Source organism: Pleurodeles waltl, chromosome 11 (assembly GCF_031143425.1).
Source record: "Pleurodeles waltl isolate 20211129_DDA chromosome 11, aPleWal1.hap1.20221129, whole genome shotgun sequence".
NCBI classification, from domain to species: domain Eukaryota; kingdom Metazoa; phylum Chordata; class Amphibia; order Caudata; family Salamandridae; genus Pleurodeles; species Pleurodeles waltl.
In genome coordinates, this window is record NC_090450.1 from 96,289,826 (window position 1) to 96,307,759 (window position 17,934).

Below are 17,934 nucleotides of genomic sequence, written 5' to 3' on the forward strand. Positions count from 1 at the left end.
GAGAAAGCCTGTGTTGTTTGATTCCGATGTTTGCAAGATGAGATCTTGAAATTGAACTGTATAGTTGGTGTTTGCTGTTTAATCATGGGCCAGCTTAATGTGCAGGCTTCCATACACATTGACTGCTGTCGCATTTCCAAGCACCTTGTTATATAACAATAGGTATCGATGGGCGGTGATTGCCCTTGAGGGATGATGTCTTGCACTGTTGCTACTGATTTTAGGTCCTTTCTGGTTTCTTAGGTTTTTTCTATATTGCATATTTATTTTGTGTTGAACTAGATGGTACAGTTCAATTGAGATTTCCCCTATGTGCGTTGCTTAGTTCAGTGGATAATTCTTGTTATATTTTTCTTAAATTGACCCTACATTTTTTCACATCATTCCTGGACAAAATATAACTCCTGGTGGTCGACTGAGATCAGTTCATGGATATAGATGTGCTAGTGGTTTTGTAGTTAAACTCCATTCATGCAACCCACTTCAGATAGTTTCTGGAAATACTACCCCAATGGTTCTAAACCTTTTAACTTCTTTGGACCCCCACTGCATCATTGCTGAAATCTGGGGACCCCATTGAGTGATTATTGGAAGTCGGGGGCCCCCGGCCTAAGTAATTTCAATGATTTGGACCCCGAAACCATACACAAAAATAAGCATACACCAAACAAATTCTCTAATATTCAAACATTGTGTGTAATTCACAATCAGATATAACTTTTTAACATTTTCGATGTTGCTTCCTTATTTGTATGTACGTAATTAATTTTGATTGATTCATTTTTAAATTTAATTTTTTAACACAGTAACTGACCCCCCAATGAGTAGGCCTTGCGGACCCCACCAGGACCTCCGACCACAGGTTAAGAATCACTACCCTAATCAATGTTATTAGGCTTGAACACATTTCTATCATTGGTATATTTGGCACAGTTTAGGGACGGACGAAAAATTTATTTTTGTTGTGTTCTTTGTAAATTATAACTCTAATTTCTCGGTCCGTTTCTTGTAGAAAAATTTACTTTTTTATTTCAATTTTTATGTTTTAGCTAACAATATATGAAATCACTCTTACATTTAATTTCTGCCTTTTTGGTTGTGTTGTCTGTTCAAACAAATGACTTAAGTGGTTGTGATATACACGGGAATGGCGTTGTGTCATTCAGGAAAAATATGAACCGTCGTAATCTAGATAGTTGTATTTTAGTCTCCAGATGGTTTCAAAACACGTATATTCCAGAAATGACGATTTACTCATGGTTTTTGTATCGTTCTGTATGTTTAACATTTGTGGGTGTGCGCGTGTATAAAACAACACATAGGGGACCAGACCAGTCGTAATGTTGGTAAACGTTGACTGAGGCAGATGGACATCAAGGTGTTACAAGATCCAGTCTACATAACATGTTAAGGAATTTTAAAACTTAGTTTTGGAAAAAGTAAAAGTGCAGAAACATTTGCATTGAATCACTTCAGTATCAAAGTCTGCTTGGAGAATAGTAAATGTATGCACTTTGTCAAGGTCACTCGCAGTAGCCTGCGTAAACCTTTTTTGGGAACGTGGCTTACTGTGCCTATTCGGTGCACTGCTGTACAATTCATGAATTGTCAGACATCTAGAATGGCAATTTCCTCTTGTAACTGAGGAGTCCCATTTGGCAGACGCCAGCTTCATATGCCAGATTCATACTTCTGCTCCTTGGGCGAGATGGGGCACACGCCTCCTGGAAACTGTGACTGAATATGCATGAGATTAGGGTACATATGCCTGCCATTATTTGCATATTGATTGGGCTTCAGGAAAGCCTGACTGATTTGTGGCCCAATCGACTCAAGATTCATTTCATAATTTGAGCCTAGCTGTCAAAGAATGTTTTCCCTGAAAACACATTTGTTTATTTTATGGCACATTTTTTGCACACTTTATTTTTTTACACCCCTCATTTGGTTCGGGATTGTGTGTTTTTCAGAATTTTATGTATTTTGGTGTTTGTGAGCACAACAGGAGATAAATTAAAAGGTGACAACATCTTGAGAGTATGACTTTTTGATCTTCCATTAACAGAATATTGCATTTAGTTAATCCCCAGCTGAGCTACTGCCACAGGAACATAGTTTCACCCCAGTCTTCTCCATCCTTTAATTCAAATCGACAATTGGTCAGAAGGATATTCCCCTATAAAAGCCAGCCTTAAATAGTTAGGTGGTCGCCCATCACAAGCTCTTTATATCAAAGACCACTATTTTATTTTTGACTTAATGTTGGAAGGCCTTTGGGCCTAATTTAGAAAACAAAGAAAATGGATGCTTCAAGGGGGAATGAACAAAATGACACTAGAGGCTCTCCATGTCTGCTTCTTTATCCCTGTTCAGGGAGAATAGAACCTGCCAATTTGTAAGTAAATGCTCCTGATCTCGTAATGAACGTCTCCTTTGTCTGCAAGATTACCGAAGACCACAGTCTAAGGCTAGACATATGATCAGCAGTAATTGTTAGCCACTAATTGCTCTAACTCACCTGTGAAACTTCCCAGGGCGTTCTGCACTCACCGGCCATAGAAATCTTCAGCTCCCAGTGTCCTGATACCCAGAACTACCTGCAAGACGGCACCATGAGCCATAGACAGCTGGAGGTAGAGGTTTCAGATAAGTCTCCCAACTGTCTACAGTTTCGCAGTTCTTGTCGGCGGGTACATTTTTGCTAGACAATAGGGGCATGGACAACAGGCACTGGGTAGGATAAACGTTTTTAAGACACCCTCATTTTTCTCTGCTTGTGCGCAAGATCGGATTTCATCAGTCGATGGGAAATGACGATAAGGCCATTGTGCGACTAAACTGTGTTCCGACTATTAGTTTCATGAGACATGAGCGAGGTGGAAACCTCAATATTGGGTAACACTTGTGGGGGATGTTGGGATTGGTCTGGCTCGGTTAACTTGGGGAAACAGCTGATATGGTAATTTTATGTTTTTTCAATCAGATGAAAGAATGCACTCCTGCTATGAATCTTATTTCCAATAAATTGATCTGTAATTGTGTACATATTTCAGTGTCTAACAGTTATTCATTATTCTAGGTACTTAATGGACTATACTTGTGAATTCCCAGGAATCCATGCAAACATCCTCTTGTTCTAAAAGCTCACATTTGTGGGGTTTGGCTTATTGTTTTAGGAGCTTTGTAAGTGATGTTTGCAGTTTTCATAAGAAGGCTGACCACAGCCCTCCAAATTGGGACTTCGGTAATAATGATTTATAAGATTCGTAAAGCTGCGTTAAATCCAACAGACCAGCTGATAATGACCCCCCCACAAACAGTTTATATTTTCAGTATAGTGCCTGCTGGACAGCTGCAGACTCTTGAGGTCTACCACTGTTCCCTTTCTTGCCACATTAGGAATGAGATCGATCATGCTAATAATTTTGTTTTTTGTCATCACTTTATGTTTCATAAAAATCGAAGGAATCAAATTAATTTCCCCAAACATTGTTTCTGTGATTGATCCAGTTGCCTACTAAAGTTCTTCTATTATTCATTGTCATGTGGTATTGGACAATTGAACCATCATCAAAACTTCTAATCAGCGAAATGCCTACAATTGTGACGTCTTTATCTATCAGGAAATGTATTTCACAGAAGCATTTGATCTTGAAGTTCTACAACAGTCATAAACTACATGAATTGTTAAAATTCTGTGTCCGCATCATATGACTATGCTTTGATTGGCAGTACAGAATAATGGCACAGTGGTTTGTATTTATAATTGGCGGGCTAAATTAGGTTCTCGGGCAAGGACTTTCACCTACCGATGCATGAGCAACAGTAGGGATCATAGCATTTGGTGAAGGATGGTTAACATTTCCTCTTTTACTAGGCTATTCACAGACTGTAAGCCTCAATAACTGTGATGCGGAATAAGGTGGATGAGCGAAGGGGAGTGCACTGCCAGTGCATTCAGAAATTATGATTGTTCCGGGGGACCATTAGCAACACAAAAGGATGATGGACGGAGTGCTGAACAATGCAAACACTCACCCCCAGTCACAGATCTGGGTTTAATCCATTGTTCTTTTGCTCACCATGCCACCCCAGTTTGGACCCAGCCATATGCAAATCAGTCTTGACCCTGCTCCCTCATGGGAACAGTCCAGCCCGAACTGCCAAGGTAGGTCCTCCCTGGACCGGAAACAAGCATCCTGGGTCCGGTTTCAGGGTTTCACCCTTTATCAGCCAGGTTAGCTTGAATCCAGTGGCACAGTGAGCAAGGGACCCACGTGTGGGCATACCCTTCCCACTTAGGGCAACTTTAGCAACACAAAAGGATGATGGACGGAGTGCTGAACAATGCAATCCGGGGGACCTACTTTCTCCATGGTCTACTTGAGCCCATAGAATTTACCACCATAACCATTTACTTCATTTAAAAGTAACTAAAGCTGACAGAAATGGTCCAGGAGGACAGTCAACAAACTAGCCTGGCTAGAAGTGCTTCCATAGTCAGAGGAGGTCCTTGCATTTAAACCAAGGACTATTTGAGGAATCAGCCCATGTCAGCTAGTTGGTAGGTTGCACGTGCCAAGTATGTTGGCATTTGGGAAACATCCAGTGTATGGGGAAGGGCTGGGCTAGCCCCCTCTTGGTAACAAATAATAAGGCTGCCACATACTTAAAAAGTTATCTTTTGGGACCTGACTACAGGCCCACGAGATGATAGAGAGGTGGACAACACATGTTTAAACTATCGTCTGTCTTCTTCAGTTACAAAGTTTTAGCAAACAATATACAAACACATAATGGAAGCTAAATGTAGTCTTCAGCTGCTGCATGGCTGGTAAATTCAGGCCTGCATTTTGCAGACCAGAAAGAGACAAATGACTTAAGAACCACTGAAGAGATGGCAAAGCTGAACTGCTGAATTTAATCTGAAAGATGTAAACAATGCTTAGTATCCGTGAAGACAAAAGAAAGAAGACAAGCAGTACATTCTTTCTCATGCCCCTGATAAGTTATTTTTTTGGTACATCGAGCCATCTACTTTAATAGGACAACATCACCCCAAATGTAAGGTCAATGACATCTGGGCCCGGGGCAAGTGGCTCAGCAATTACAAATAAATGAACAGGAAAATACATATTTCAAGGGCTAAGAACCATTGGAAATCCTGAAATGCTTAATCAGTAAGCATTTCAAGACTGTTAATGTGGGGTTTAGGGTTGTCTTGATTAATCAGAGCAATCATTTAAATTCAAGGCCATAATGAAGAGAGCTGTCTGAATAAGCAGCGCTGTCTTGCAAGAAGTGAAATTAGAAATTTTACTTAAAGTGCCTAAATCTTTTGCAGTTTTGACACAAAGGTGTAGCAAAAAGTCTTCAGACGAGTGACTAGGAGAATGATAATCTGGAGTTTAATGTCAGTTTTTGAAAGTTGTCTAAAACACTACATCATTTTGAGTTAATTTATTTAGTAAAAGTTGCAATAATTACTTAATTGAGACGGAGGGCCTTATTTAGAGTTTGGCAGGCCAGGTACTCTGTCACACACATGACATAGTACCATGTCCGTCAAACTGACAGCCCGCCCACTCTACTTAGAATTGGGCAGACTGTTAGTATTCTGTCAACAGAGCCCCTATTGGCTCTGTGGATGGAATACTTATGCTGACTGCCTGAAAGGTATAGGGGCTGTCAGAGGAAGGACTTAACACTGTCTGGCGGACGGTGTAAAAGCTTTAATTTCTTACCCATCACTTCCAGGCCAAATCTGATGGTAAGGGACAGAAAAACAATGATGGCCCCCCCAACCCTTAAAAAAAAAAAAATTAAAAAAAAAAAGACCCTTCCGTCTCCCGGGGTTCGAAGGCCATTGGTTTGTTCAAAAACAAATGTCTACTTTGGGAGTTTTTTTTTTTTTTTTTAAATTAAAAAAACTTTTTAAAAGTTGGACAGCCGGCCACCATGGATGATGGTATTATCCATCGAACATTTCAAACGTGGACAAGAACGTGATGGCAGTTCCTGTCGGTGTATAGAGTTCACTGCAGGGTTGGGAGAACGTTTTACATTTGGTGGGTGAAGGGCCTTCTGGAAGGGCGGGATAATGTCTTTCACCTTTCCAACGGTGTCCTCCATCCGACAAACTCTAAATCAGGCCAAGTGTTGAGCGAGGTCTGGAATGTTTTAAGTGATCATTTAAGGACTAAAAAGAGGCAGCCACACTTAGGAAATTGTCTTTTGTCAACTATTACATACAACCAATTGAATCTCAGTCATGGGAACGTGGCACTGAATTTCTGTTTTAATACGCAGTCTGCACGTCTTAAGCCTGACATCATGTCAATTAGTTTTGGCACCCTGACCTGTTACAGTATTCCTTACCTAAGTGGATTTCACCTTCTCTATAAAAATATTCTCCACAAGTAGACCGCTGCCAAAGAATATATTAGCTTTAACACCCAACAACTGTATTAGGCTCAGGAGTTGCTCAATAGAAATTATGGTGAAATGTGCTTAACATGCCTGTGCTGACTTGTGCTCCTCTATAAGACGAAAAGTCAATTACGTTTAAGCCAAAGCCTAGGTCAGTCGGTTTAGGGCTGGTGTGCTTAAAATCATTTCAGTCAATCTGCAAATTCAATTGGATCGCAGACTTTGTTTTCAAGTTCTTCCTGTTTCTCTGTTTCTCCACTCCATTCAGTACTACTTAGTTGAAGAAATGCAAACTGCAAAACTTAAAGTGAAATTCTATTACTCAAGTCATTCCTTGTACCCCATGAACAGTTTTGTTAAAAAATGAATATATGAAAAACACTACATAGCAATTCCTCTTTGTGTCATGGTTAGTTGATGATTTTTAATTTAAGTCTTCTTTTGGCATATGGCTATTCAATTTGTAAATTTCCGCTTACATCAGATGTAAACGATGTATGTGGAAAAAGTGCAATTGAAATTTGCACGCAGCATTACGCTGAACATATGTACCCGAGTTGAGGCATTGTGTCTTTGAATTGTAGAGCTAAGACAGAACTCCGCCCATTGGTTCAATACTTGATCTGGTTATTGGTGGGGTTTGATGCATTTAGGTAAGGAGAAAACACATAAGTAATATGCCCCTGTGTCTCTCTTTCCTTTATTGTTCCCCATATTATGTCAGTAACAGTGGTCTTACTTGCATGAATCAGTAGTTTGTGAGTGCATGGGTAAATTGGGACATTTTCATGGTGCATTACGGGTTTTCTAAAGCATCTCAGTGCATCAGAGGTAGTGAGTACTTAATTGATCTGCCCCACCTGAGCTTGCTGTAATATCATATAAGTGGGCAAAATAGGCTGCTAAGATCAGATTGTTTGTACTTTGATTCCAGCTTGTGCTGTAATTACTTTTTCTTTGTCTTTGACATGGCGGTTCCTCTCAGTTGTTGAATGTTGACTTTATGTATCCAGTACAATCATTCTCTTATGTATTTAGGGCCAAATGTGCTAAAACTGGTTGAAAAAAGCTGGATACAGTTTGCCACCAGTGTCTTTGCAAAAGTATTGAATTTTACGAACCAGCCTATGTACTAACAGGTTAGTTCATAAAATTATGAGTTGGAGCAGGTTGTACTCCCACCTAACCAATGAATATCAATGCAATTGGTCACAAATTGCAACTTGCTCTAATTGATGCCCATCGCAGTGATGGTGGTCTACTAAAGTCAGCAGACCACCATGTCCGTGAGTGCGTTTTAATAAAGTAAAAAAAAAAATGTAATTGCAGCCCGTTTGCCTTAAAGGAAGCATTGCTGCGTTAAAGTTAAACGTATTTATTTTTTTAAAGCTTTTTTTTTAATTTTAGCAGTTGTAACCTGCCTCACTACCCAGAAAAAGTTTGTGACATTCAGAAAGGGAAGGAATCCCAGAAGAATTTCCACCCTAGTTTTGGAGTTGCGTCTGTCTTGTGATTGACTTATGGTCTCAAAACGTTCATATATGTCCTACCGATGCAGTATTTAGAAAGGATGCCTGCAACATGACCCTTCAAAATATAGAATCAGTATGGGGTCGCATTTGCAAACCCTGATTTTGTACTGCTTGCAACCATAAACTTGCTTTATACATCTGACCTATAGCCTTATTTGGAGCGGACCAGTTCTCAAAGGATGTAAAGGAGTTGTACAGTGATGGAAAATACATCAGGGACTGCAAAGTTATAAATGAAAATTGGCAAATCGAGCATCAAATTAAGCTTCTGGATACTCTGCATAGCTTATGCACAGAAGTACACGCAATAGCATGTACCTTGATGACAGATTGACGTACAAGAGTATTTGCCACAGTGCTTAGATTCATGGCCGGACTCTACATAGTATTTCTCACAGTGGAAGTGGGGTTGACGTGGAAGATGCGTGCAAATATAGAAATTGTGGTCTTAAGTCATAACGAAAGGTGTTTTAGAAAGGAATTCATTGATTGTACGCCGAAGGAATGGAATATACAATCCCAGACTAAAGGGAGAGGCTACAGGCAGTATGGTTTTAGCATGTGGTCTTTGATATTCTAGCAGTACACCAGTGAGAAAGTTACCCAGGGTTGCCTCTTTAATGAAGAAGTCTCTCGGTCTAGAAGCAGCAACTCTATACTGCGCTGGTATTGATGACATGCAAAGATGGTCAGCTTACCAGCTAGATAGTGAGGAGACTGCAATTTTACTGCAACACAAAATAGTTTGTATGTATGAGCATGTTTTTGTTTTTGTTTAGAAGGCAGAGTTAATTTGGTAGTAAGGAAAACCAAGGTGGATGAATCGCTCAGTGGGTGAGATCTGCTGGTTGCAAGCTGAATTTTATCCAAGGCCTCAAAATAAACCGTTATTGAGTTAAGGGGAAAATGCCTTATAATGAACAAAGAAACCTAAATAAAGTTAGGGTGATCCACATAGATGTCATCATTCATTTATTCATGTGGCAGGATGAATCCCAGTTTGATATATTGATTGTAAATGCTGTGACATATGCTTGTTTGAGAACACTTTAGAATGAAGTGTTCCATTGCTGTTCTATCCTTCCAACCTCCAGTGTCCCTTGGTGTTGCTGCTGTCTTGTGGAGGTGGGATTTCAAACTCTTTGCTCATTTGTTCATTGCTCCCGCTGATGCTCCCAGCACACAAACCTTTCGCGTCAATGCTTTTAGTTTAGTAGACATCTGTCTACTGTGGTCTGGATTAAGACCGCTAACATTTTCACAGAGACCACATAGTAAATTTCCAGATGGGAGTGAGTTTTGCTCGCTAGTCTTGGGCCCGATTCAAACTCGCGTCTGAGGGAACAAACACCACACAGTAGACCTGTGCTAATATTGTGTTGAACTGCCCTCGTGTTTCTCCCCCCCCCCCCCCCCCCTTTGAGAATGTCTACAAGCCGAGGTCTATTCGAGGGCTGTTTAAAATCGTGTTACAGTAGTTTTTGAATTTGTGCTACGATTCTAATTGGTCACTCTTATGCATGCTCTTCATTCATTGGATGACTTTTTAGCATTCGTTTATCTAACATATGAAAAGAAAGTGAAACTCGGTGAAGCAGTTTCTTATGTCCTCACATTGTTGAGGCAATGTCATTATAGTGCCGGGCTGCTGTGCTTTTGAGATTCTGACCAATTTTAAACGACCAACAACACATACAAATTAAAACTCCAATAACATGTTTATTATTGTATTTCCCTGAGAATGTCTGCCCTCTCTAAGCCACGTAAATACTTTTTTTTTTTATTTTTATTTTTTTACTGTTAGCATGTTGAACAGTACTTAGTTTACAAAGCTTAAAGCAATGATTTGAACCTGTGTCCTACGGATCTGACTGTTAACACCATGAGTGAGCAACAGCTGTAAAATGGTAGTTGTTTTCTTCATCAGTATATAGCTGCAGTTTTCTCCTGTTTTGCTTGTGACAATCTGGTCAGGTCTGTGATGAAACACTATTTTAGCCCAGTTACAATTCTGCTAAAACTTGACTAGAATTTGTCACACTTGTTTGAAGCATGTAACACAGCAGCATAGTTTTTAAGATAGTTAACACACATCTTCTGAAGAATGCAAATAAATGTTTTCTCAGACGTTATAGAGGGGCTCGGTGATTTAACACTGCTTGCTGATGTGCTGTGATAGGCAGATCTGAAGCTCTATTTCCGACAAGGCCAAATCAGCCTTCAGTGGGTAAATGGAGTACTGATTAATTAGGTAATTTTAACAACTGTGATATCTGTGGAGCTAAGAACTGGCAGACCTGAGATATGGTTAATTATTTTAAATAAATAAATATGGGAATGCGAAAGTACTGGGACCGCTTATCCCTAAACTCAATTTAGCTTAATATGGTAAAACATTTAACTAATTCAGACCATCCTGGTCTTGATATACAATTATTGCTTCATCGACTAGAATTACATCTTCGCATTGAGAGTCATATGGTCACGTTGTGGCCAAATCGGATTAATTCCTTGTTTGACCTTGCCTGGCCTCCGTTTGACCTTGCCTGGCAATTGTTTAACCTTGCCCGATTATTTATCCATAAGGAGAAAGAGGGTTTTTAACTGAAATGCAGATTGGCTTTGTTGGAAATTCACTATATTAAGGCTAGCAGTGGCAACAATGATGTTTTGTCTGGTGCTTCTGGTGACAGTTTTGTCTCAGTAAGAACTACTGAAAGGAAGGAGACAATGATGGATGCAAGGAGTGCTGGAAATCAAGATTGAGGGAGAACTGAAAAGTAAGTGTGAGGCAGTGTTGAGAAGATCGAGTGAGTGGCTAGATATTTTGAAGCATCCTAGAGAACTAAAATACCATGGTTACTCACCCGTATATGATGATTCCAGACTTTGATTGCTAAAACTTCCAGATGGTCTGATATTGTATTTCTTAATCAGCTGTAAATTGAAGGAATATTTAAATTATTCAGTGGATTAAGATCAGACATGTTATTCAACAGGAGTTCTTTAGATATTTGCAAATATGGACAATCCTTAGAGAAAACAGTAAGGAACTGCTGCTCACAGAAATGTTTGTTTGGTCGATTAATGCCAACAGAGGAACACATGATACAATTTTTTTTTTTTTATAGCAGTAGATGACCGCATGTATAGATGGTCCGGGAAGAGGCGAAGAGAAAGGATAACGCCACAGATTGTTACTCAATCTATGTGGTTAATATCAAGTAACTATAATTGCTAAATGTAGAATTCAGCCTTACAAAAATGTATTCAACGTTTATATTGTGCTAGTAAAAATAGTTAAATTGTGCCCTCTTAACATTGGTCTGTGCCCTAACTTCAAAGCTCAAGAGGCAGATCAGGCGCTTGTTTGTGGCATGCCCAGTAGTTTAGGAAGTGGTGTTTAAAACGATTGCAGAAGCAGAGGGCTCCTCTATCAGAGATTTAATAAGGATATTAAAGGTGCATACTTATTTGGCTATTTTGCAATGAAGATTGAAGGTCTTCGGGCAGTGGAAGAGCACTATACAGCCGGATGTTGAATCAGGAGTTACTCGATATATGCACTTTTCAAATGCAAGGGCATTTGGACAAACCAACGAGGAGAGTTGGACAAGTTTGGGGATATAAAAAAAGTGCATACGTTGTGGGAGGGGGTGGGTGAATACTATACGGATTACTGGTGAAGGAACAAGGAAGAACTATTATTGTTTTGTCCTGCTTCTTGGATTCTACTTTGTCTGTATTTTTTTTCTTCCCTCCTTGTATGAAAAATACAACAATACAAAGCTGGTGCTGAAAAGGAAAGAGATATTTCTAAGAAGAAAAATAAAAGTAGTGCTGGAAAGAAAGATGGAGGAAGTTCTTAAAGTAAAACGTTTTTATTGCTCAATGTCTCTTATTTCCCAGTGTGCAGTTTAGGAGGCTGCATGTTAGAGGCATAATTTTGTCCACCAGGTTTACAAACTCCGGGTAATAGCTAATTATATATTGACTTTAGACTAGTGCACCGGTTGTGAATCTAGATACACACATTATGACATTATTTGTCCATTAAGGGAGTTTAAACATATTGTTTAATGGAACAAAATTTAATCCAAGAAATACTCGGTGTGTGTGTAGGGGGATAATATGCTTAAATTCAAGTGCCTGGTGAAATTATCTTTAATACATTTGAAATATTTAGCTAGAATAATTTTCAACTGCCTACTAAGACTATTCCTTCCCTGGCTCGCAAATAATTTTATTTTTCCAGAAATATTTACCTGCCTTCGTCTGTGCCTCTAAACATAGACTTAGTCAGAAAAATAACACTGCTAAACCACCTGTGGTAAAAAGCAATGAATGTCAGGGCTTTAATCTGAATTTAACGAATCTTGTTTGGTTGTCATGTGTCAAAACTCATCAAGAGTATGATACAAATGGTACTGGAAGTGGATATAAAAGTAATGAGTAGTGGTATGTGAAATCGTGTACTTTATTTTTCTGAAATTATGCTCTTGGTTGGAATGTGTTACATTTACTCTGTGTGACTTTTTTCCACACAAGAACATAATTTGCTTGACAAAGTCATGAGGTACCGAAAAGAGTTGTTCCAGTGCAAAATGTCTTTGAGTGAGGATTTTTCTTCATAAATGTGTTTCCTGTGGGTGCAAATTACACAAAATCATGTAAAATAAAAGATGCTAATTTTGTGTGATGTGAAATTTGGACTTTGACCAACTGTATTTACATTTTATCCAGGCCTACGTAAAAGGCATTTGAATTGTGAAACGGGCAAAATGCATTTCAGAGGTTGTTGGGTGACCTGCAGTGTGTCAATTCACTTATTTAGTTCACTGCATAGAAACAGAAATTAGAGGGGGTGCAACGTTGAGAATTTCTTTCTCAGTGAAGACCACATAGTTCCTATAAATACTAAGCTTGCTACTCCTAGATCGTGAGCTTTTCTACATTGGAGGTTCAAACTGGGGAATATTACTAAATTGCACGAAAAAACTGTAGAAGACTTAGACATATGACAAGCTAGAAAATATGCTAACTACATGTTAAGCATGTATATACGATTTTGCTCGCTTAACAAACTTTCCACACCTGATCTATACTTTTCTTTTGAATATGATATTGAAAAATCTGTAGTGATGGAATTTTCCTGTTGGTTGCCAGGCGAAAAATGAAAACATAACCTCTCCTTCCAGAGATGTCTAGCAATGGTAGCAGCCTGTAAAGTTGTGTGGTTGTAGGATATAAGGGAGCGCTTCCTCTGTTAGTCCAAATTTGTCTACTTCCTGACAAGGTCGTTGGCCATTCCTAATTCATGCTTCGGTCGTCCTTACACTTACCAATAGACTGTTGGTTCTTACTATGTTGAGTTGTGATTTAGTTGTAAACGTAAGCCAGGTTCTGCAACAAGGATGCCTTGTTCCTCCACGTTCTACCTGTTTTGTGTTAGTTCAAAAGATCTTGATTATTTACTCCTGTAAATATGTATCAAGATAGAACTTAATAGGTTAACTTTGGAAGTTAGGATCTTTACTGGGTTTGATGCATTTTGAAAATAACCAAAATTCACAAGCAATCCATTAAAACACAACTTCTACTTAGTAACTGACAATAAAACCAAATTTGCAACCAGGTTTAGGTTGTGGAACAGGTATTCCAGTAGGAGACTGACGTCAGGAAGCGACAATAAAGATTCTGCATGATGCCAAAATTAATTCTTTTGCATTTATATAGTTTTTTTGTGTGGGAAACGTATCAGCCAAAAAATCGCCTTCCCTGCTTTTGTATTAAGTAGGGGTAGTGATTTAATGTATTCTAGTGAGGCAAGGACTCCAAGACCCTTATTCATGGGTGTACATTTGATAAAAGCAAACGTTGGGATGCAGTGGCAAGTGTTCATGGGTGCAAGTCAGCAGAGCTTATTTCTGCAGGCGGGGGGCACCACCAATCACTTTTTGGGGACCAGAATTTATTTTTCATCATCAGACATTGACGAAGAACAAGTGGGACCGAGATAGAAAAGGGAGAAATTAGGAGGATGAGAAAGATGGGAAAACAGTGACCAGGGGAGAGAATGGGGATGAAAATGAACCTGCAAGAGTGAGATCTAGGAAGGTTATGGTGGTGAAAGAGGGGGCGTGAGATCAATCCAGACTAGGCAGCCATGATGTTCTGCGATCCTGACTAACATTCGACAGCACCACAGCGGGATACAAAGAAAAGCCCTGGGCCACTGCATGCTTTTTAAACACTGTGTTAAAACTGTCTGCCAGGGCACTACCAAAACAGGAAGAAGAATATTTTAAAGCATTGGGAGAACTCATACAGTAGCTGCCAGAAGGCAAAACAGAGGACTGGCATGGATATGTTTAGGCCTGTGTAGCCTACCCAGGCAGCTGCTTTGCTCAGACCTGTTTGTGTGACTGGTAAAATTGTGAGGGCAGAGGTCTGGGACAATTGAATTGATGAATAATTATGTGAATACATTGTAGTTGGCTTTCTGGTTTATTGGTTTATCAAGCAAAACTATACACTTTGTTCAAACAAATAGTTTGAACGAAAAACATTTGGTATTCAGTTTAATGCCAACTAGGTTTGTGGAGGTGAGCATTACAGAAAGCATAGGCTCATCTAAACAGACAAATCAAAATGTTATCTATGCGCTTACGGAGGCAAAACCAAATGCTATTTTTTTTTATCTAAATGGCCACCACACTCCAGTATGTTGTTTTTAACAAAATTATGTAAATGGTTCAAACCCTCCTTAACACACACGTTTTGTAGAAAATTAAAGGGAGTTCCACCTGCTCCTCCTCATCAACACAAAAACAACCACCAGCGCCTTCATAAAGCAATCGACGTCCGCTCCACAGCATTGTTATGGAGGCTTCCCAAGAAGACAATTCTTTGTGGGCATACTATTAACACACCTGCATCTTTGGCCCTCGCACCTAGTGTGTATGCGCAGTGACTGATCAGAGAAGGATGAAAGCTGTGGGGTACATCTCAAGCATCCTTGCAGCAACTCCTACGTAAACTACTGCAAGGATGAGCTTTGGGTAAAAAAAAAAAAAAATCAGAAGAATGATAATTGTCTAACTTGTAATTGTTCTTCTCGCAAACATGTATTTGCAAGATGCTTCCCAAGACATAAAATCCAATGGCATGGAACCGTACTGTTCCATGTTCCTTGATGTATTTCACTTAGGAGACCGTTGTTTTTGACTTGTTGGGAAAATTTGGCTCTGTAGATTTTGGTTACCTCTTCCTTCTAGTAACTTGCCAGTTTTCTAGCCCAGGTTAAAAAGGATCTCAAAGAAAAGTGTAGTTTTATTTCGGTTATCAACCTACCAGGTCGATCATCCACTTGTGTTTTAAACTGGTGAATACCCCAGTGATGCTGTGCTGTACACAGATGCAGACTTTGAACTTAATGGACGTAACTGATTCTTCCGGAAGTACAGTGTGACATCAGCACTGACAGAATGGTACCAAGTGCTTTATGCATGGGTAAAGCTGCGTTCAGAGGTACATAGATTCAGGTCCACAAGGATGCAGGAGCAGACCGTCCTAGGGGAATGGCCATGAATGTTGATAACCTGCAATGCAAATTAGATGAAGCCTTTGCCAAGGGGTTACCTTGAGGGTGATCTCAAAATATTAACTAGCTATTGATTGCACTTAAAAGAAAAACACCTCTGTGGCACATAGAGCGCAAGGATGAAGAAGTGAAGAACTAGAAGTTAAAAAAAATTGCAGCCTTTACAGGACGTGTATAAGAAAGAATGTCCTTTACAGGAATACCATTCTCTATGGAGAAATCATTGTGAAACAAATAATTTGTCCAAATAAAAAAGTAGCTTTCCTAAAGCGGGATGTGTGCTGTTAGGTTAAGGGGATTTCTTGAGCACACAAATCACCAAAGCTTCTTGGCGCTAGTTGAGGGGAACCCAACAACAGAAACCAGTTGTGCACGCTGCGTATGTCTTGAGTTAAGAGTGGTACTGTAAATGTATTCAAAGGTTTGTATGACCACCTCTTACCCCTTTACAGCAGACAAACCTACCTATATTCCCTTTCTAAATCTTGCAGTCACTACTGTGGAACCTACTCTACAATGACACATTTTCCAGCCGTAGGTGTGAAGTTGTGTTTTGAATATCTGCAAGTTCTAATTTTGAACACATCTTAGCTGAATATAACTTTTATCTCTGCTTCTGACCTTGTCTTGTCAAGTGTCTTGATCTGGTAGGTGTGAAATGTGCAGATTCTTTGAACCTGTTTGTCCACATTTCAAGGTCTGTGAAGTTGTGGGATCCCTGCAGTAATATTGATAGTTGAGACTGTTGGTGCTATCTACTGACCAGGAGTCTGGGTACAGTGTTTGCAACACAAATTTGGGCCTCCATAGTCCTTTACTTACTGTGGTATCTCTGTTGTAAAGTCAGTGTCTAGTTCACAGGCATTGGGATGAATGTTGATCCTCGACACAGTATAGCAATGCAATGGCAATAAGGAAGAAATCCCATTAAAGGATGGTTCAACAACAGTTCGGTCTCTTTAATAAACACCTTCAGATAGTAGATTACCTACACAGATTGATATTCCTTGCATTAATCTTTACACACAGATACCCCCAGATAGCTTTTATTAGTGTTGTCTTTGGTTCAAATACTAGTATGAGGTGTGGTTTGTGTCAAGGAACCTCCTTGTGTTTAAAGCATTAATATAATCCAAGCACTGTCACTGCAGTGACACGGGGATCACTGAAGGATTACTGTTGCTTATGGTGGGTGGCACTATGGTGTGACCCTGAAATCAATTTGTTGGTAAACAACCGAGGTTCAGGGTAGCTCACTAGGGCTTGTGCATAGGTTTATAGCAAGCTTTAATTAGGAGTCGTCTTAGCTTCTGGTCACTTTGTGTGGACTCCTTCGGAGACTTGTTCTCCATGCATGACAAAGAGCAGCAGTCTCTGCGAGGGTGTATGGACCTCAGGCAGAGCTCTAGGCCTGGTTTGTCTAGGGAAGAAGGACAGCTTGCAGCAGCACTCATCCAAGAAGATACTGGTCACGTCCCCGCAAGCCTTCTCAAGACCTAGTCCTTCAGAACGTTGGGGTGGGGACTTCAGTTCCTATTTCCAGCCTCCTCAAGCTGAGCATCATCCTAGGGAAAAACAGATCCAAATGGTAAGTTCATATTTTGGTGCAACAGCTAATAAGTAGGGAAAGTGGGCTTTCTTATTGTGCGTCCTAGGTGAGACTCTAGCCGGACTAAATGAGAAGGTAGTTGGTACGGGGCAGAACAGGCTCACAAGCCCTGGCAAGGTTATGTTGGACAGACAGATCTGCAGAGAAACTACTCTTGCAGAAACCTCAATGGATACCCGCCAGATACTTTCTTTGGAGAAAGAGTCCGCAGAGGAGAGGCTGTTGCAGCTTTGATCTCCCATTCCTAAAGTTTCAGTGAAGTAAAGGCAAGGTAGTCTTGGATAGCAGAAGTGCAGAATATTATAGTACCGTGTACATTTTTGGGTGGGAAGTTTGTAATTTCAGATGTTAGTAATAGACATGTGACTAATGCTTCTCAAATGCCATTCACCTGCATGTGTGTTCTAAAATTCTAGTGATCATTTACGAAAATCCCCCTTATGTGTTAGAAAAGTTGTTAGAAATGACTGCTTTCATGGGCTATTTTTTTTATTGATAACAAGGAGCGTTAAATATTTTTCCACTTTTGGAGGTGGTGTGTTAGCTTACGTTAGATGAATGTAATGTTTTACCTGCCTTGCACACCAGTATTAAGGATGTTAGTAAAGGTAAAAATACTATTAGTCATTGCACTTTTCCAAATGAACGTGATGCCGGTGTGAGATTATAAACTGTGTTCGATGGAACTCGTTGCTGTTTCCTGAAATCTGATACTAACTTTCTGATGCACAAAAAGAGCTGGGGCTTTCAGTTCAAGTTTG

At 39.8% G+C, this 17,934-nt stretch overlaps 1 protein-coding gene across 5 annotated transcripts in view; it reads left to right on the plus strand.

Annotated features, from left to right (window-relative positions):
- Positions 1-17,934, plus strand: part of MECOM (MDS1 and EVI1 complex locus) — a 1,802,619-nt gene that overhangs the window by 1,696,356 nt on the left and 88,329 nt on the right. The gene's annotated exons all lie outside the window — the stretch shown is intronic.